The sequence below is a fragment of the Pan troglodytes genome, chromosome 8 (assembly GCF_028858775.2).
Source record: "Pan troglodytes isolate AG18354 chromosome 8, NHGRI_mPanTro3-v2.0_pri, whole genome shotgun sequence".
NCBI lineage: Eukaryota > Metazoa > Chordata > Mammalia > Primates > Hominidae > Pan > Pan troglodytes.
Genome location: NC_072406.2, coordinates 93,659,969 through 93,681,692, shown reverse-complemented (window position 1 = coordinate 93,681,692; position 21,724 = coordinate 93,659,969). Strand labels below are relative to the sequence as shown.

Below are 21,724 nucleotides of genomic sequence, written 5' to 3'. Positions count from 1 at the left end.
GTATTCACATTAGAATAGGATTTTGTTTTAAAAAATCAATTACTGAATTTAAAAAGCTCAGCACTCAGCATAAAAGGCTCTCAGAAAATATCACATTTTTATCTTTTTTCCTGGACATTATACAGCTACAATATTTCTTCCATTCATATACATTTTAGACTGGAACTACTGTTTCCACATCTGTAAGTTAGGCAATGTCTACATCATAGAAGTTTTTCAAGGGTGATTATTAATTTAGTTCATATAAAGAATCTGAATTTAGTAAAGATTCAGAAAAATAATAGCTCCTACTCTTATCAATTGAATAATAAATATAATGACCTTGTAGCCCGCTTATTAACAAAACTACATATTTATCACTAAACAACATGATACAACTATTACATCAAATTTAGATGTACCAGAAAGCATAAATTTTATGGAAATCATTTCTCACACACTAGCTCATTTGACTGCCTCAGATTCTTCAAATATTAACTGTTTTAGAGAAGAAAAGACTTTTATTCAAAGTCACACAAGCAGTAAATATTTAGCTCATGTCAGAACCCTTATCTGTTTATTACATGTCCACTATCTTTCCACTCCCCATACCCAATTTCTATCTCTGCATTATCTAAATGGTATGCTTAATCTAAAGAGATAGATACTTGATAATACGTGATCAGTAAAAACGTTGTACAAATACAGAGGCTTGGTTTTCCTCACTAAGAAGTCAAGTCACAAAAGCACAAGGCTGGGGATGGAAGAGTTCAGTAGCAAGGGATACATTTGAAGGAGTATGAATGAGTCCATTGTTTTGTTTGAATGGTATGCATTACACCATTCTATATTATGCTACACATAATGGTTACCACACTTAGAACATGGTATTTGCTCCCATTTTTGTGGTCTGCTTCCATACAACAGGCACAGTTCAATAGCAGAAAGAGCAATGAATGGTTTAGGTATTGAAAGACCCAAGTTCTGTTCTTTGCCTCCATGTTTTGTTTTGTTGGAGTGACCCAGACAAACATTTCTGCTCTCTGAGCCACTAGCTCTTCAATTTTTAACTTAGGAAGTTGAACAAGATGACTTCTAATGCCCCTTTAAATTCACAATTTTATTTGACCTGATGACATCACCAAACCCTCCTATATATCTAATTTGTATCATTGGAAGTAATCATATTATCATAATATGCCAACTAACAGATTGCTTGATTGTCAAAGGAGAAAAAGCATTTGCAAGAAGATGAGAAGCCACTATATCCTTAAAAGCATAACAGAATGTAAACTCTCTTTCTGATATTTAAAAGGCAGAGATCATATTCCCCAAAATAATACTGGCAAAGTATAGAAAGGAAACTTTCAGAAACTAAAACAAAAAACATCACCTTGGCTCTTAACGTCTCCCTGCTGTGAGAGTTTTAGCAAATCTCAAAAGCATCAAGCTAGACAGAATATTTAGTCATTATTTGGAACGTAACTGCATTTAAGTACAAGAGAAATTTAATTTTATGTGTTAAAAATGTTTTAATGTGTAAATGTAGAGAGATTGAAAAACTGATCAGTGACGGGATTTTAACGAAAGCAATTAAGGTATTTTATTTTAGAAATATGTGGGAAAAAATATCTTAGTGTTAAGCCTTTTCACTATCAGAGGAATGAAATGAGTAAATATGAATAGGAAAAAATGTCTGTTACATTTTTCATTACTGAAAACAAAGAGCATTATCTTGATCAGAGAGTAGACATAAAACTTCATAAGTTTTCTTCGAGATGAGTGGACTTAACTGATAAATTTTAATATTTTAGCAATATTTTCCTATTAACTCTTTTTAAATATAGTTTTTAGGGACTGGGTGTAGGAAGAAAGATAGATATCAATTCTTCGTCTTGATTCAGTTTTCTCTTGTTTTCTGTATGATGTAGTTTCTATTTAACTTAGTGAAACTTCACCAGAAAAAAATTCAGTCATGTTTTATTTTTAAAGTCGGTTTCATAAATATTCTTATAGTCATTTGTTGATTGATACATCTTGTTTTATTTGTGTCTTCTATTTTTGATAATAAATATTTTAGTTGAAAGATGGGAAAGGTTATACAAGATACTTCTAACCACATATTTAATCATAAATATTTCTATTAGAGTAAAACGATTTTAAAAAGACTGTCAGTTTTATATAAATAATCAAACACATTAAATAAGGCATTCCCTAGCATTCTGTTAATTTTGAAATAAAATAAATAATCTAATTTAATTCAGGAATAAGTGAAATAAAAGAAATAATCTAATTTAATTCAGGAATAAGAAAAGTTATGTCATATTTAGGCGATCGACTTTACTAGCGGAGCATTAGGACTTAAGAATTTGGGGCATCATATAGGAACCAATGAATCAGAGTCTCTGGGGTTGTAGTTTGTATATCACTATTTTTGTCAAAGATTAAAGAAAATTTTAATACATTAGCTGTAGATCTCTTATTCTACCATTCAAAAATGAAACTAAGATATGTTTAAAATTATAATTTTTAAATACAGTGACTCAATGTTATATATGTGATACAATTACATATAAAACATATAATTACATATATATTATGTATAACATTATATATAATGTCATATATATGAAATACAAAAATAAAGTTGAGATTCCTGTAGAAATTGTTACACAATTTTAAATGGTAATGTTTTAAAATATATTGGAAAGACAATAGGCTTTATATAATCTGGTATAAAAGCACTTAAGATTATTCTGGAAGATGCTTTTGCTAAAAGCAAGATTATTTTATTTAAAACAAAAATATATGCTATATAGTTACAATGTAATAAGAAATATATGGAAACTATAAGAAGAAAATTATTTTAAAAGATTTTTTAAAGTCTTGCAAAAAATGAAGTAGCACATACTTAATTCATCACATCACAACAAGCACAACTAAACATTAGAGGAAAAATAAAAACTATTAAGATAATATTGATCAATCTTACTACTTTAATTTTTAAAATAATCTGTATTTCCATACTTACCTTGGACACATTTAAAATGAAAAAAACCCTAAATAAAGAAAACAGATGATGGGGTATTTATAAGGTACTCTTAAAATGACTAATCAGAAGGTGAAAACACAACTGGAATTATTAACAAAGCCTATAATAGGCCATTTACTAAAATAAATAAAAATGGCAAGTGGACATGGGCATAAATATTCAAACTCACTAGCAATCAAAAAATGCAATTTTAGCATGAATGCAAACCAATTTTTTGCCTATTGAATTTGAAAAGAATTTCTAAAATCTAATTCACTAGGTGGAAGGTGAGAAAAAATGAGCACATTCAATCACTGCTGACAGGCATGTTAATTACTAGAAACTTACTTTAGTTCAATTTAGAAATATTTATTAGAAGCTCTGAAAATGTTCATGCCATTTTACTTAGAAAAAATTACCCTAAGGGACTAATAAAAAATATGTGCAACAATTTGGTGTAATAGGAAATGGTATATAATACAAAAAAATAGAATTAAATTTGTTAATGTTTACCAAGAAGAGAGGTAATATGATTTATAGGTAGAATTCCAATACAAAATATATTTTAATTTCCATAGATATAAACTAATAAAATGAGAAATGCGTGGGTAATAGTAAAAAAAGACCCAATGATTAGTAAACACTTTAATTATCTAATCCTGTCCACCATAATGAAAAAAATAATTTTTTCACCTTGTGTTATTAAGAAAGTAAAGAAATAGATGACTTGATTACTTTCAATATACTAAAAGCGAATATCTATTAAACAATAGTAATAGATTACATCGTAATAAGTAACACTGCTAATTTACTCCCTGTAACAGCCTTCTAAAATCATAATGCTTTTTATCTCTGCTGATAAGTGAGGAAATTACCCATTAATCATTCATGAAACTGAGATTAAAAACTTGGTGGATTGTTTCCTATATATGACTGTGTTCATGAGCAAAAGGACTGTCTGTTGCACTAAAAAAAAAAAATTATCTAAACAGAGAAAAAAAGCAAATATTCTTTAAAAGCACAAATGGTCAATCACAGAATTTGACCATATATTAGCTAACAAACTATGCCTGAATAAATTCCAAGGAATTAACACCATAAGACTATGTTCTAAGCTGATATTAAAATAAAAATATCACATATAAAGGAATGTCTTTTACAATTCTATATATTTGGAAAATAAACAATGATCTACTAAATTACACTTAAGTAATTGAGAATAAATAATAAATATCTTAAAATTTTTAAATATTCACCATGAATGAAAATTATATAAATGCACATATATTTAAATTTGTAAAATACATACATTAAAACAGTATTTGCAGAGAAAATGGAATACATAATCAAGAAACGTGAAGGATTAATTGCAAACTAGATGAGAATTTACATCTAGCACAGAAAAAAAGTTCAATAAAATTCAAAAAATACAGAACAGATTAAGAGAAACAAAGAGTATAAATTTCTGACACAGAGGAAAAAAACAAAACAGGAAAATTTAACTACAAACTATTTTTATTTTTAATATTAGTAAGATTGACTCTAGCAGAAAAGATAAAATTTAAAAATGAAAGAAAACAAAAAAGATACATTATACCATTAAAAGGCATACTGATAAAGGAATATTATGATGATCATACTATATAATGCTATATAATGCCTATATATAGTAAAAAAAAAAAACCCAAGTTGACACTGTAAACTTATATTTGCTTCTACATTTGCCTGTAAATTTTAAAGATAGTTTAGTGGTAACAACAGTTTTCCTAAAGTTTTGGACAATGATGATTCCATAGGTGAATTCCTTTCTACTTATTCTAAAAAGAAACACACCAAAATATTGTTCAATTGACTAAGTAATATTAACTTTACTTTCAAAATTAGGTGAAGATAGCATAAAATGAAAATGAACTCTCATTCATTGCTGGTGGGAATGCAAAATTATAGAGACACCTTGGAAGACAGTTTGGTAGTTTCTTATAAAATGAAACATAATTTTACCATATTGTTACTGAAACACCAGGGATGTGGTCTAGGTCCTGCTGCTCACTGCACAGAAAGCCAATTACTGAGACAAGGAGTACTGCCAGGGAAGAAGTCTTTATTTGGGTGCTGCAGGTGAGGAGATGGGAGATCAGTCTCAAATCCATCTCCCTGAACAAGTACAATTAGTGGTTTATGCAACAGGGAACAAATGTAAACAGGTGTGGGAAAACAGGAATTAGGGACCTATAAGAGGAGTTGGTCAACAGGAAGCAGTGATCTAGGGAGTTTCTGTTCCTTGTTACTTTCTAGAAGGCCTAATAGTTGGTTTCCTGAGAAAGGAACTCAGATAAGACTAATTTAACTTTCTTAGGTTTTAAGACTGGGAGGATCAATTTCTGTGTTTATTCAAAGAAATAGGCCAGGTGCGGTGACTCACACCTGTAATCCCAGCACTTTGGGAGGCCGAGGCAGGAGGATCACGAGGTCAGGAGATCAAGACCATCCTGGCTAACACTGTGAAACCCCATCTCTACTAAAGATACAGAAACAAAATTAGCCAGGCGTGGTGGTGGGCTTCTGTAGTCCCAGCCACTCAGGAGGCTGAGGTGGGAGAATGGTGTGAACCCGGGAGGCGGAGCTTGCAGTGACCCGAGATCGCGTCACTGTATTCCAGCCTGGGCAACAGAGTGAGACTCCGTCTTTAAAAAAAAAAAAAAAAAAGAAAAGAAATAATAAACATCAGCTCTATAGGATAACTGGGTCTGTTTCTATATGATCCGGCATTTGCATACCTTAGTATTTACCTAAGTGATTTTAAAGCATATGTCCACACAAACCCTAAACATGGATGTTTACAGCACCTTTTTTCATAAGTCCTAAAACTTAAAAGCAAACCAAGGTGTCCTTCAGTATGTGAAAAGATAAATACACTTTGGTACTCCAGACGAAGGAATGTTATTCAGCAATAAAAAGAAATGAGCTATCAAGCCATGAAAAGTCATGGAGGAATCATAAATGCTTATTAGGAAGTGAAATAAGCTGATCTGAATGGCAGCTTATTGCCTTTTCAGTGTTGCCATAACTTTTGGCAGTATTGCCATTACTTTTGCGCCAACCTAATAATAGGTGGAATGCAGAGGACTTTTAGGCCAGTGAAAATACTGTGTGTGATACTATAAGAATGGATACATTTTATTATACATTTGTCTATACTCATAGAATGCACAACACCAGGAGTGAACCCTAATGTAAACTAAGAACATTGGGTTATAATAATATATCAATGTAGACTTACTGATTGTAACAAATGTACCATTCTGGTTAGGATGTTTATAGAGGCAAATGTGCATATATCTGAGCAGAGGTTATTTGAGAACTCTGCGTTTTCCATTGAATTTGTTGTGAAACTAAAACTGCTCTAAAACATAAAATAAAAGTTACATTTAATTTATCAACAAAAATATAAAGATCTTAATGTAACCATTGAATATTTATCATATGAGAGAAACTGTTCTAGACTCTGGGTATGGAGGACTGAACTTTAAAATGTCAAATTATGATTAACATGGATCTTGCAATCTAATGAGAGAAAACAGATAATAAAACCATCATTATGTATGCATCTGTAGGAATTAAAATTTTATAGCCAAAAATGCATCAAAATAAGCATACAAGGTTTTTCTGTTTTTTTCCATGGGATGATAAGGAAAGGCCTCTCTGATTAGGTGATGAAGTCATTGCTATCAGTGCTACACACTAATTCTCACTCTAGTAAATAAATAGGAAGGAGAAAAAACATGATAAATATAGGTTATGGCCTGCAATAAGGGCTGATGCTTATCCCACTAACCCTGTTTTTGTATGTCTTCCCAGAAAATTTGACCAGCCATGTAATTTCACTCCTTCCAGACATACTTTGATGTGAACAGGAAGTATAAAAGAGCAGTGCAAAGAGTGGACTGTACCGGATACTGTCAGAGACTTCCAAAGTATCCTTTTTTAACTGGCGCATACCTCCCCCAGGTGCTGTCAGTGTAGTATATTAACAAATCATAGCTGCCTTATTTTCTAGAAAATTGTTCTTGGACAAACAAGTCTTAGTCTGGGAAGCAACCCTTACCACCCCCATCCCACCAAAAAAAAAAAAAAAACCACTTTGCCATTGACTAACTGTGGTGGAGAGATTTACTTTTGAAGGTGGGATTAAATCTGTGCAGTAATTTGTGGGACAGAGCTTTTCGGTGAGAACTGAATACTGTAGGGTTCTGCCTCAATTTGGGACAGATCTGAAGGGCTAGCTCCACACAAGATTGGCCTGAGGGTTACTGAATTCACAGTGTAGGTCCCGTTTTCTTTGTCTGCCCAAATCTGAATTCCCCACTTTCATAGAAATCTATTTCTTGAGAGTATACCTGATATATCTTCTTCAACCTTTTAGCTCCAAGTCTGCTTCCAAGAAACCAAAACACTCTGAGATCAAACTGAAGCTAATCTCATGCTTATACCATATATATTTTTTAGCTTTTGCCTTGCTTTTCTGCCTTCCTTCACTTCCCTTTTTCTGAAGTATACCCCCAATAGATAACATAAGCAAGGTTGTCTTGGCTGTCAAGTCTAAGAACTGGCATAAAAGAGATTATATTTGAGTAATGAGGTGAATAAAGTAAAAATTTAAAAAATAATTTTGTGTGTATAAAGTATCAGGCACAAAAACAATAACAAGTAAATAGGTAGCAGAACTTGTGCTTCAAAGAACAGTGGAAGGATAGTGTGGCTAGAGCAGAGTTAGTAACACGGGAAATGGGAGGATTTTACAAAATGGCCTTACAGGTATTTGGAAATGATATAGGTAAGCATTGGAAGATGTAGAGGTAAGGAGCTGGTTTATGTTTTATATTTTAAAAGGATTATCCTGGGTGTTCTAGGCTACTAGATTATAGGAGGTCCAAAGATAGAATACAAAACTCTGTGTGTGTGTCTACAAATTCCTCAGTGTGTTAAAAAATTATCCTTCTCATCTAGGATTATCCTCTGAATGCAAGGATGATCAGTCAACATCAGAAAATCTATGAATCTAATTTACAATATTAAGAAAAGTCTAAGAAGAAAAAGTATTATGTTTATCTCCTTAGATCCAAAAAGCATGACAAAATTTATCAGATGTTTATGATAATAATTTTAGCTAGCTAATATAAAATGAAATGCCAAATTTAATATGTTACATTTTAAAAATATTTAACAAATATTATATTAAATGCTCTAAATTAGGGTGTTTTAAGCTATCTGGTGATCAAATATCCCCAAATTCCAGGGGCCTAACAAAGTAAAAGTCTGTTTGTTGCTCATATCACACAATAATGCAAGTTAGGCAGTTCTCCTGAGGGGTTATTCTAACGCCTAGATCCTATCAGACCTCCAGGATTCTCTCGCCTTTTGATTCCAGGACGCTGACTGGAAAGACTTTCTTTTGTTTTTTTGACATGGAGTTTTGCTCTTGTTGCCCAGGCTGGAGTGCAATGGCGTGATCTCGGCTCACTGTCTGCCTCCCAGGTTCAAGTGATTCTCCTGCCTCAGCCTCCTGAGTAGCTGGGATTACAGGCATGTGCCACCACACCCAGCTAATTTAGTATTTCTAGTAGAGATGGGGTTTCTCCATGTTGGTCAGGCTGGTCTCGAACTCCTGACCTCAGGTGATCTGCCCACCTTGGCCTCCCAAAGTTCTGGGATTACAAGCATGAGCCACCACGCCCGGCCTGGAGAGAATTTCTCAGAGTTTTTCTCTCAGATTATTCGCATAAAGACATTCAGTAGAGAAGACAGAGTAGAAGACTGCAGGGAGCATTTTATAGTTAGTCCAGGAAGAGATAAATATATTACATTGGCCACAACCTCTGGACACAAGGCCCTATTATAAGGTAGGGTGTGCAGAATCGGTGGGTTCTTGGTCTCACTGACTTCAAGAATGAAGCTGTGGACCCTCGTGGTGTGTGTTACAGTTCTTAAAGGCGGCGTGTCTGGAGTTTGTTCGTTCTGATATTCGGATGTGTTTGGAGTTTCTTCCCTCTGGTGGGTTCGTGGTCTCGCTGGCTGAGGAGTGAAGCTGCAGACCTTCCCAGTGAGTGTTACAGCTCTTAAGGCAGCGCATCTGGAGTTGCTCATTCCTCCTGATGGGTTTGTGGTCTCGTTGGCTTCAGGATTGAAGCTGCAGACCTTCGCTGTGAGTGTTACAGCTCATAAAGGCAGTGTGGACCCAAAGAGTGAGCAGTAGCAAGATTTATTGCAAAGAGCGAAAGAACAAAGCTTCCACAGTGTGGAAGGGGGACCCGAGCAGGTTGCCACTGCTGGCTCCGGGAGCCTGCTTTTATTCTCTTATCTGGCCCCACCCACATCCTGCTGATTGGTCCATTTTACAGAGAGCTGATTGGTCCGTTTTGACAGGGTGCTGATTGCTACGTTTACAATCCCTGAGCTAGACACAAAAGTTCTCCACGTCCCCACTAGATTAGCTAGATACAGAGTGTCCACACAAAGGTTCTCCAAGTCCCCACCAGAGTAGCTAGATACAGAGTGTCGATTGGTGCATTCACAAACCCTGAGCTAGACACAGGGTGCTGATTGGTGTATTTACAATCCCTTAGCTAGACATAAAGGTTCTCCAAGTCCCCACCAGACTCAGGAGCCCAGCTGGCTTCACCCAGTGGATCCTGCACCAGGGCTGCAGGTGGAGCTGCCTGCCAGTCCCGCGCCCTGCACCTGCACTCCTCAGCCCTTGGGTGGTCGATGGGACTGGGCACCATGGAGCAGGGGGCGGCACTCGTTGGGGAGGCTCAGGCGGCACAGGAACCCACGGAGGTGGGGGAGGCTCAGGCATGGCAGGCTGCAGGTCCCAAGCGCTGCCCCGTGGGGGGGAGGCCTGGTGAGAAATTGAGCACAGCAGCTGCTGGCCCAGGTGCTAAACCCCTCACTGCCCAGGGCTTGCGGGCCGGCTGGCCGCTCTGAGCACGGGGCCCGCTGAGCCCATGCTCACCCGGAACTCGCGCTGGCCCGCAAGTGCCGCACGCAGCCCCAGTTCCCGCCCACGCCTCTCCCTCCACACCTCCCCGCAAGCTGAGGGAGCCGGCTCTGGCCTTGGCCAGCCCGGAAAGGGGCTCCCACAGTGCAGCGGCGGGCTGAAGGGCTCCTCAAGCGTGGCCAGAGTGGGCACCAAGGCCAAGGAGGCGCCGAGAGCAAGCAAGGGCTGTGAGGGCTGCCAGCATGCTGTCACCTCTCAGAAGGTTAGGTGAATAATATAATCTGTAACATAATTCTCGTGTGCCTAAGAAAAAGAAATAGATTAATGAACATCTAACTAGTTTAGTCAGGAGTGACAAAACTATAGCCTTTGGACAGAAGTGAGGGTGGCCCTGGGGACTCCTAAACTTGTGACTGGTGTCTGAAGTGACAGCACGCTCGTGGAGGACTGTTGCCCCTTCACCTGTGTAATCTGGCCTTACACCATGTAAGTTGGCATTATAATTTTGACAGATTTTATAATCTTGTCACAATGTTCCATTGTGGATTTATTTTAGTATAAAATAATGTATCTTCTTCAAATGCTTGCAGATTTTTTTTAACCATTATGCCGTGTAGTCTCAACCTACTTTTACTAGGTTTTCTGTTTTTTTTCATATTTCCTAACAATTTTTATAAATTGTATATATTATTCATCTGCCATCTCTCATTAGCTTTGTCTATGTTGGCCTTGGTTGAAAAGAAATACTCAATTTTGATACATTAAAAAAACTAGAAGAGGCCTCATTTGCAAAGTTCTTTTCCACAACAAAGTCATAAAAATATTCTCCTGCCTGAGTAGTATTCAATTTATAGTTATGTATATTTTGATTTTTAATCCACCTTTGTATCTGCTGTTTTTCATTTTATTACTCTTCGTGTAATGAGTTATTTTATTGAAAACTACCCTCCAAAGAGTCCTCTTACCACCTATGAATTTCTGATGGCAACTTTATTGTATATAAGCTTACAACATACATTGCTAAGTTTTTAATCTTTTTCCATAAGTCTAGGTGTCTGTTCCTGTGCTAAGGATCTATTGTTTTCACGCCTATGGCTGAGATGGAGCGGGGACCCATTTTAGGGGTCTGCCAAGCCCCCTTCTAGCATGACAATAAAGGAAAATCTTGAGTGCCTTCAAGAGAAATTTCAGGCATCTGGCTAGCCTTCAGAAATAAATGAACAACTTGATAAGCAAGAAGGTAGTAAGAGCTTAAAACAATAGCCAAGAAAATTAAGAGTCACGGGATATTTGATTCCTTATAGAAACTAAAACTAGCATCTTAACATATGCCCGAGTTGTTTTAGGAAATCTGCCCCTCGCCCCCACAACCAAATGGGAAATGTCATATGCTGGCACTAGACCTCACATAAGGGACAACTAAGGGCTGAACTCCAGCTGCCGTTCTTTGTTCTAAATTTCTTCCCAAAGGGCCTGGAGAAAGTCACATTAACAGCCCAGACCTTAACATTCCTTTCTCTGACCCGTTTTTAGACAAAGCTTACTTCCTTAACCAATCACAAGTCAGAGAATCTTTGAATCCACCTATGACCTATAAGCCCCCACTTCAAGATATTCTACCTTTTTAGTCCAAACCAATGCATAACCTCCATGTATTGATTTATTGCTTGCCTGAGGACAATGTAAGCTTTGAATTTGGAACCCTTGGGAAAAACAGAAAAGGTGTCACACACTGTTTTGGGAAAAACTATTTTTCTCATGAAACCCCAAGAATTATAAGGGTACACATTCCTCTCACACCTAAAGCTTTGCTCCCTTTTGTGTTGTTACCTGATCATTTGGCTTTTGAGGGTGTCTCTGAAATTGGTGGGTTCTTGGTCTCACTGACTTCAAGAATGAAGCCACAGACACTCGTGGTGAGTGTTACAGAGTTTGTTTCTTCTGATGTTCGGACGTGTTCAGAGTTTTTTCCTTCTGGTGAGCTCGTGGTCTCGCTGGCTTCAGGAGTGAAGCTGAAGACCTTCTCCATGAGTGTTACAGCTGTTAAGGTGGCGCGTCTGGATTTGTTCGTTCCTCCCACTGGGCTCCTGGTCTCACTGGCCTCAGGAGTGAAGCTGAAAACCTTCGTGGTGAGCGTTACAGCTCATAAAGGTAGTGGGGACCCAACGAATGTGCAGTAACAAAATTTATTGCAGAGTGAAGCAACAAACCTTCCACACTGTGGAAGGAGATCCCAGCTGGTTGCCGCTGCTGGCAGGGGCAGCCTGCTTTTATTCCCTTATCTGGCCCCACCCACATCCTGCTGATTGGACCATTTTACAAAGAGCTGATTGGTCTGTTTTACAAAGAGCTGATTGGTCCGTTTTGACAGGGTGCTGATTGGTGCCTATACAATCCCTGTGCTAGGCGCAAAAGTTCTGCAGTCCCCACCAGATTAGCTAGATACAGAGTGCTGATTGGTGCATTTACAAACCTTGAGCTAGACACAGAGTGCTGATTGGTGTATTTACAATCCTCTAGCTAGACATAAAAGTTCTCCAAGTCCCCACCCTACTCAGAAGCCCATCTGGCTTTGCCTAGTGCATCCCCTGCCAGGGCCATGGGTGACCTGCCTCCCAGTCCTGCCCTGCACGCCAGCACTCCTCAGCTCTCCTCAGCCCTTGGGCAGTTGATGGGACCAGGTGTCCTGGAGCAGAGAGCGGCACTCGTCAGGGATTCTACTGCAGCGCAGGAGCCCAGGCGGCGGGGAGGCTAGGGCATAGCCTGCTGCAGGTCCCCAGCCCTGCCCCACGGGGAGGTGGCTGAGGCCAGGCAAAAATTCCAGCGTGAAGTGAGTGGGCCAGCAGTGGTGGGGGACCCGGCGCCCCCTCCACAGCTGCTGGCCCAGGTGCTAAGCCCCTCACTGCCCCGGGCAGCAGTGCTGGCCAGCCGCTCCGAGTGCAGCCTGCTGAGCCCACCCCCACCAGGAGCTCGCATTGGCCCGCGATCACGGCGCTCAGCAGCCCCGGTTCCCGCCCAGGCCTCTCCCTCCACACCTCCCGACAAGCAGAAGGAGCTGGCTCCGGCCTGGGCCAGCCCAGAGAGGGGCACCCCACAGCGCAGTGGCGGGCTGAAGGGCTCCTCGAGCATGGCAAGAGTGGAGGCCAGAGCAGACGCCAAGGCCGAGGAGGCGCTGAGAGCGAGCAAGGGCCGCCAGCACGTTGTCACATCTCGAGGGTACCAGAAATTACTTTTCATTATGAGAAACTTTAAAAATTGGAAAATGAAGAATCTTATCAATCTATAAGATCTGCTTCTGTCTTATGTCTATTTCTATATGTTTATATGTGTCGCGTGTGTGATAGTTCACTACCAAAATGTATATAAGAGCTCTGATCAATTGGCTCAAAGAAGAGTAAGCATTTAGATTAAATAAGACTTTTTCAGAAAATCACAACTTAAATGTTTTTTGGTTCGAATGACTTTGGTATTCTTTGGTAAATAAAGATAGTTTTAAATTATTGGTAAAATAGAAACATTTTCAGAATTTAGACATTTGGTCTGAATTGGGCAGATCTGATACTGTCTGTTAGATTATTTAAAGTCATAACTTCTGCTATAACATTTCTGATAATTGTTCAACTTGTCTGTTTTAGAGCCATTAGATTCCAGGTAAAGTCGGGACATGTGGAGCTAGCCATGCCCCTTGGTTATGCTGGGAAAAGTCAGACATCGTCTGAAGCTCTATTCTTTGCTCTGGCTCTGCACCAGTACATAATTAAAATAGCCTATCTCCTAGGTTTTTCACTAAAATTAAAAGTTACTAAGAGTTAACATTGTAGTATATGTAATTATAACTACTGGAGAAACAGTTTTATGCAGAGGTAAAATTTAATTTTCTCTTTTGGACAAGATTTTCATGTAATAGTGACAGATAATGAAAGAATTTTGTTTGCCTTTTGAGTAAAGTGTAAAAAAAATGAAGTGGGGACGGAGGGAGAGAGAACAGACTCAAATTCAGTTGACCTCATGATGTCTTAATTGGGTCTTGTTCTTTGGAAAGTGGAGTCTTCACTCTATCAAAGAATGGCTTTTTGAAAGTTTTCAGTTATCACTTTGGCAAAATGAATAATCTGTGATACTGATTGTTGATATCAGGTGTTTTAAACCTTTGATATTTGACAAACTTTTCAAAATAAAATTCTAAATTCAGCCTTTTGATCTTTAATTTTTCTGAGAGGGCTAAGAGAGACATGTGTTTGATTTGTTACATGAAGATTATACAGAAAGCACTGTCAGATATAAAAAGTGTTTGGCTTTCTTTGGATTGTATTTGTATTTAACCATAGCTGTTCTGAGACTTTTGTCATCCATAATTATTGTTTTACTTTGAGTCTTCTTAGAAAGTGATTTACTAAAAGTTACAGTTCAGAACTTTTTTGTGTGTGTTTATTTATTTATTTATTTTTGACATAGTCTTGCTCTGTCACCTAGGCTGTACTGCAGCCTCCACCTTCCAGGTTCAAGTGATTCTTGTACCTCAGCCTCCCAAGTAGCTGGAATTACAGGTGTGCACCACCACACCCAGCTAATTTTTTTATTTTTTTGTATTTTTAGTAGAGACAGGTTTCACCATGTTAGCCAGGCTGGCCTCAAACTTATGGCCTTCAGTGATCTGCCTGCTTCAACCCCAAAGTGCTGGGATTACAGGTGTGAGCCACCACACCTGGCCCAGAACTTGCTTCTTTAGGAGAGTTGATGAGGACTCTGACAGGTGCTTTTAAATTCAGACTTCTGATAACCTTATAGATTGTGCCATTGGACAAAATCTTCCAGAGCTCTCATTAAAGAGATAATGTGTTCATGAGGATTGCTGGCACATTATCAAGCAGAACTTTAGTTAATTGAATGGACTGAGACAAGAGAAGTTTGAAATGATTTTTTATGACTTTTTGTCTCAAACATTGCTGATTCTTTTTGTTTTGCTTTTCAGAGTCAAGAAAACGTATTTCTTTTGAGTTATTTACAGGTTTTAACAATTGAGTAAATTATACTCTTGTGAGCAAAATTTGAAACATATTTCTTTCTTTGTACCTGATTTCTCTAGAATTTGGGAAGTATTTGTGAATACTCTTATAGCAATCTAGTTATTTGCATAAATTCAATAAAAACTGCTTCTTTTATAATAGGACACAATTGGAGACACTGGTTATTTTACCAAGACATTGACTGGAATGGCATATTTTCTGATATGAGCAGACTGCTTTGAGAAATTTATATGTATAATAGAGTCAATAAAAAGCCCCCTAGAAAAAATCACACCTTATCAATGCAGTTGCTTTATAGGATTCTTGACCTGTGATAAGTAAAGAATGTCACTCTCTGACAGGCCCAAGAACCTTAAGTTATTCTGGGATCTTGGAAAGAGAAGAATTCACCCAGTTCATACAAGTATCTGCAGGCACAGAAAAATCCTTGCCTGGGTATACAGGTGTTTGTAAATGTCTAATCTGAGATTCCTTATAGAAAAGTTCCAGCTAAGCTAAACGTTAAAAAGAGCTAAGCTTTAAAAAGAGCTTACATGGTAAATAATTATTCTTGCTACACATTATACAAATAAGCAGGCCATGGATAAGACTAAAACTTATTTTGCAAATAAATTGTAGTACGATTTGTCTTTGGTAAAAATAAGGGACTACAGAGAGAAAAAATATGCTTAAGAATAAAACTAGAGTACACCTGTTATTAGATTCTAGCGTTGCCCATTGTCTTTAAGTTTTTATTATTTTCTACAATTTGAACCGAAATCCTAAATTCTTTTCTGGCTGTAAGTTTCCAAACTAACATTTTCACATTTTTCTCCCATTTTTCTGACTTGGACTCAATGAAATTGCTACCACCTTTTTTCTGACTCCCTGAAAGCTGAAACTTATTCCTTAAGATATGGATAAGGAAAAAAAAAAAAAAGCCTGTCAGATTACTACTGCCTTTTTCCTCTTTGATTAAGATGCTTTGAGCCTAATGTCTGAATACTTCAAATGGCTGCCATCCAGACTTTAAGGGAACTGGTTTAGAGATTGTTCCTAATCTTAATCTTTGTTTTTCTTCTGTGTCCATAGAAATGCCTCTTATTAAAAATATGTTTGTCTTCATTGTATATAGAGGCCTAGGCCATCTGCAATGCCACTTCTTGGAATGTGACACAGCTGTTTAACTGAACCACTCTATTCTCAATACTAAGAAGCTGACTAAAGAGGAAGTATGGGACAACATTTTTACGTTTGCCTTTTTCTGTTTACCTCAATTTGTCTTTCCAACAACCTCTAATCTAAATCTCTCTCTACTATGCCAACAAGATCTACAGCTGGATATCACATACGTGGATTCTGGAGAGCCCATAAAAAGGATTAACGGCTCAATTCCATTTTGTCTATGCTCTCCATGAAGGAGTCCATTAGTAGACTTATCCCTTGAGGGTATTACCTGTGTACCCAAGGGGTATACCTTTTTGTGGCATAGGTACAAGAATGGGCTCATTCTTGTCTCAACAGTCTTTTAAGGATACTGGTTCCTAGTTATGGAGTATATGCCATCAGAGACATTATCAGAAACCTATCTTCTACCTTAGGGATAATTGTTTTAGGGCTCAGCAAAGTTCCCTTGTTAGTCCATATAGTCCTAGACAATTGGGACATGCTAGATTTCCTGTTGTGTAAACAGGAGGGAGTCTGTGCAGTGTTAACACCACTTGCTTCACCTATTTAAACACCTCAGGAAAAGTTAAAACCTGAGTAGAAAAAATCTCCCAACAAGTGACATGGTTATCTCCACTAATAGCCCCATGCCTGATTGTTTTTTGGGGTTATTAATCTGTATTCCTCAAGCTTTAGATCATTTTTACAGGGATTTCTGAAACTCAGATTTTCACTCCTTTCATTAGGGCTTATTATTTACCTTATAGTCTGCTATTCTCTTAGGTGTTATGCTAAAACTGTGGATGAAAGTAGTAATGTCTTGTTATGCAAACCTTGGGAACTCAACTAGATACCTGTGAGTACATGCAGACAACTGATGTTTCAGTCCTCATATGGGTACAATCGCAACCTCAACTGTGCTGTCAGCAAGAAGATGCCAGAGAGATCATCAACCCTGTTTCATCTCATTAGCCCACATTTCAGGAATGAGATGTGCTCAAGCCCAAAGACGGGGCAGGGGAGCTGAAACCACCTTAGCAGAATGGTAATTCATGAGAGAAATCTAACATGACTGACACCGTTTTGCTTCTAACTCCACAGGCTAACTTGATTTTTGCTTATTCTAGCTGGAGGTCAGTTAAATATTAGAGGAATTTATAGTTAAACTTTGAGGAAAGAAAAACTAACCTCCCTCTTTTTTTTTTAAAAAAAAAAATAAGGCTCATTCATAAGAAAGCGTTAGAATTATGTTAGGGGCTTGAGCTTTGCTAAAGAATACGCATAGTTAAGTAATACCCCACTCTTGTTTAGTTTGCTTTTCTGTAAGTTGTTTACTGCCCCAGAGTCATGTAAATAGACATTGCAAGATTTATAACTTCCCCAACTATTCCTAAAGATATCATCACTATTGTGAAACCTAAGGAACTGTTCTTTGAGATATTTTTCAGACTTAGCATTTTTTTAAACCATGAGATGCCACCTGGTCCTGAGACCCCGTGCCCATGAACTGACTCAGCTACATGATTTCATTTCCAGCCAATCAATTGCTTCAGTTCCCCAGCCCCCTGACCGCCAAAGTACCCTTAAAGAACCTGGAATTCCCCGGGAGACAGTTTTGACAAATACCTTCTTTCCTTCCATTGGGCTAGCCCTGCAATTATAAAACTTTCTTTGCTGCAATGCCTGCTGTTCTCGGTGCATTAGCTTTTCTGGGCAGTGGGCAAGACTAACCCATCAGGCTGTAACAATAATACCGATTGCACTTTTTTAAATTGCTCATTTTTTATTGCTTGAGGACAAACATCTAGTTTGTGTTGATTGTTGTGGTTTCATGAGTGTTTCACACAAAGTGGAACATCTAGTTGGTGCTCCATAAACATTTATAAAGTAAGCAAGTAGATGAATGTCTCCTGGTTACAATTTCAGAAGTGCTATTTTGTTTCTTTAGAATTTATTTTCAGAAAATTCAACATAAGATATGTGGCTGACAATACAGAGAAATGCTGACATTCTTAATTTTCAATAAACTAATAATGTCTATGAAACTACAAGTAAATATTTTTACCACTATCCCCATATGTAAAAATTCTAAATTTAACCAATGCATTTTAATGTTGTTATTCAGTTGAATGCCCACTCAGAGTCAAACATGGCTTTAGTTTCTGAGGATTGAAAGATGAGATAATTACATTCTCTTTCCTTAAGGAGCTCACAGTCTATCTACAGTGATGTGTACATGAATTAATTCCAAGATTTCAGGAATGCAGAAAGTGGTGCAGGAACACAGAGAAGGAAATAACATTTGCTATCTTGTTGAAGAAGCTAAGGGCAACTCACAGGAAAAATGATGCTTGAGAGCTAGATCTTAAAGAAAAGCAGTTTACATCTGGACAATTAGGAAAAGACATCTAGTTAGTATAAATAATATATTTAGAAGATAAAACCAAAGAAAGAATCAGGAATGGCTAAAAAATGAACTGGTTTTTTTGGTGGAGGGGGGTGGATTTGTGTGTGTGTTCGTGTGTGTGTGTGTGTGTGTGTGTGTAACAGAACAAGGATGAGTCTGCAAAGACAGTTGGGGCGCTGACTATGGACAGTAGAATTTCAATTTTATTCAGTAGGCAATAGGAAGTGATTAGTAGTCTTAAACTTACATCATTTATTTTCATTCTAGAGTTGTAGTTTCTTGACTCATGAACTTTTTGGCTTATGGAAAAGCATCATTCAAACTTGACTGGAAAAGTGACCGAGAAGTCATACATCAACAACATTTTTTGACCATATGTTAACACTTGGATTTGGCTTATAGATATAATTTATTCTAAAACACTATTTTAAAGTTCATATTCTTGGGTGGGGTTAAACATGCCAGGGCCACAGTATTTGCTGAATCAGGAATATAACTAAACTATCAATACCTCAACTTGACAAAATCCATATCTACCAACTTGTATTCTGCTGCAGACATTAAAATTCTCTGTTGAAAATGGAAATTTGTTGCACACATATACAGTAGAGTAAATTAAATAAGAAAGAGTAATGTAAGGCTGCAGACTCAGATAAATAGTGCATAAATCCAGGTATTAAGTTAAATGTTTCACTGGGCAATGATGAAGTGTTATACATTTGCTTTCTCTTGATGTATAAAAAATTGATTGGCTAAATTTAAAAACCACAACATAATTGAATGTTACTCCTTTTGCATAATCCCTGAAACGGTGCTTAAGATGCATGACAAAAGTCAGCCATGATCCTAACTCAAAAAGTAATTTCTCATCTGTGTATTTTACACATGAGCTGTGAGGATGTAAGATGTATGGAAAGGCAGCAAGAACATTTCCAATGCCATAACTGTTTCTATAATGATGTGCTTATTTTCATTGTTATGCCCACTCTGCCGACATGCATGTTATAGGCAATATGGGTCTGGGCAGTCAGTATTTTTGGTATCTTTTTATTTTACAAGAAATATGTGGTAATTATGGGGGTATCCAGTATTTCTTACTGTAAATCTCTAGGAGCTCTCCATAAGTAAGATGCTGACACTAGAGTTAGTACCACAGAACAAAGAACTTGGAGACTTTGATGGGGTGAAGACAGGCAACCATGGGTCTTCTTGCTCTCCTAGCAACAGGGATCTAAAGTTTGGGTATAGATAGGACATTTACTTCCTTTCAGTAAAGCAATTTGAGCTCATTTAATAACTGGGTTTTTTTTTCAAGTTTCTTTTGAAATGAGTAAAAAATATATTAAATAAACGTGGAGACAGATGTACTTCTAATAATAAAGGGTTTCAGACGTCAAAAAATATAAGCCAAACTCCAGAATTAAGTGTTAAGTGTTAGCCCACTACACTACATAACAGAACAAGATCATGCAGATAGGAAACTAACAAGTCTCCATGGGTCTACATTCACAAGAACATACATAAAACGGGACATCAGAAGTGCAGTGATTGAGAATCATGGGAAACGGGAGTGATGACCTGAGAGTAACTTGAGTAACTTGAACAGTTCCTGGCTGTGTCATATCAACAGAAAACCCATTTACCTTGACACACGTACCAATCAATTTTTTTAACACAGACAACTAGGAATAAACCTTGAAGATTGCTGTAATCCACGGTGAAGGAAGGCTTCAAGAATCAGGAGCAGCCCCTCAGCTAACTCAGGCATGGTTAGCAAAGCAGTTACTTCCCAGTTGTATGTACCCACCCTCTATGTTCTTCACAGCCACCTAGAATAACCACAGACTAGCCAAATAAAACTATGATAAATACCAGATCTTCCTGTGTCCATTTACAATGGGGCAAGCTGAGTAAAAGCATCAAATATATAATGCAATTTAGGAGAAAAGGGGAGAATCTTATGAGGATTTAAAGGAAATATCCCATTATAAAATGGTTTTAGTCTGAAAAACAATAAAATATAAACAACTCTAATTGCATTTTTTTAAGATTGACAAATACTTGGCATTTTTAAGCACAATATGACAAAATCAGCAAAGAAATCTTACAGACCAAAAATGTGATTTCAAATTCTGAAACTTTAAGGATTATAAATAAGGAGAAACTAAAAATATGCTAGAGAAACCCTGTGGACCCCGTGGCTCATTTCCTCACATCTTCACTTCCTTCAGACGTGAGCTCCAAGATCATCTCACCTGTGTGGCCTTCCCAAACTCCTTCATAAACCTGGACTCTACTCTGAAGCTGCTTTTTCGTTTTTCCCATCACTTTCTAACATGCAATATACGTATTTGTTTACTTGCATATTGTCTGTCTTCCCCAAAAGAAGTCGGGGCCTTTTGTGGCCTGTTTACCATTTTTTTTACACCACCATCAGAACTCTCCATCATGCACTACTGCTGCTCAAAAATTACCTGTAGAATAAAGAAATGAGGGCTACTGAGAGAGAGCCTCTGACCACAGAAGCAATCCTAACTAAAACCATCGGATCTGCAAAGGGGCTGATCTCTGCCTCCAGAGATAAAATAACTTTGCTTGTTTTAAGAAGTCTATTTCAAGAAAGACTGGATTGCAAACAGTCATCTCTCCTACCCCAGTTCTTTAGGAATTACATTTTCATATTAAATTGTCTTGAGTCTCTTATGTGAAATCACATAAACCACACTGAGTTTTTAGTGCATAAAGCCCTAAACTTCATGCCCCTCCAATGCATCTAGGTTTGCTTTTAGAATCTTTACCATAGTAATCTTCACCCGGGACGTACAACATAATCACAATATCTGACAAAATTACAAAAACCTAGAACCACCTTATACCAACTGAAACCAAATCTCTAGGGTAGGAACTGGCTATTTGTAAGCTTTTAAGAGTTTTAAAATTTTTTACCTTAGTTGACACAATAATTGTACATATTTATGGCATACAATGTAATCTTTTGATGCCTGTATACATTGTATAATGAACAAATCAGGTAATTAGCATAGCCATAACCTAAAAAATTTATCATTTATTTGTAGTGAAAACATTCAAAATCCTCTTTTCTAGCTATTTTGAAATACTCTTTGCATTATTTTTAA

General features: G+C 37.4%; 1 long non-coding RNA gene across 1 annotated transcript in view; it reads left to right on the top strand.

Moving 5' to 3' along the window:
- The window catches only part of LOC107966932 (uncharacterized), a 131,047-nt gene extending 119,242 nt beyond the window's left edge, over positions 1 to 11,805 (top strand). Inside the window, exons 6-7 of the long non-coding RNA XR_008537443.2 lie at positions 6,869 to 6,984; positions 11,571 to 11,805. This is a non-coding gene — a long non-coding RNA (uncharacterized LOC107966932). The remainder of the gene's footprint in view (positions 1 to 6,868; positions 6,985 to 11,570) is intronic.
- Positions 11,806 to 21,724: the final 9,919 nt, after the last annotated feature.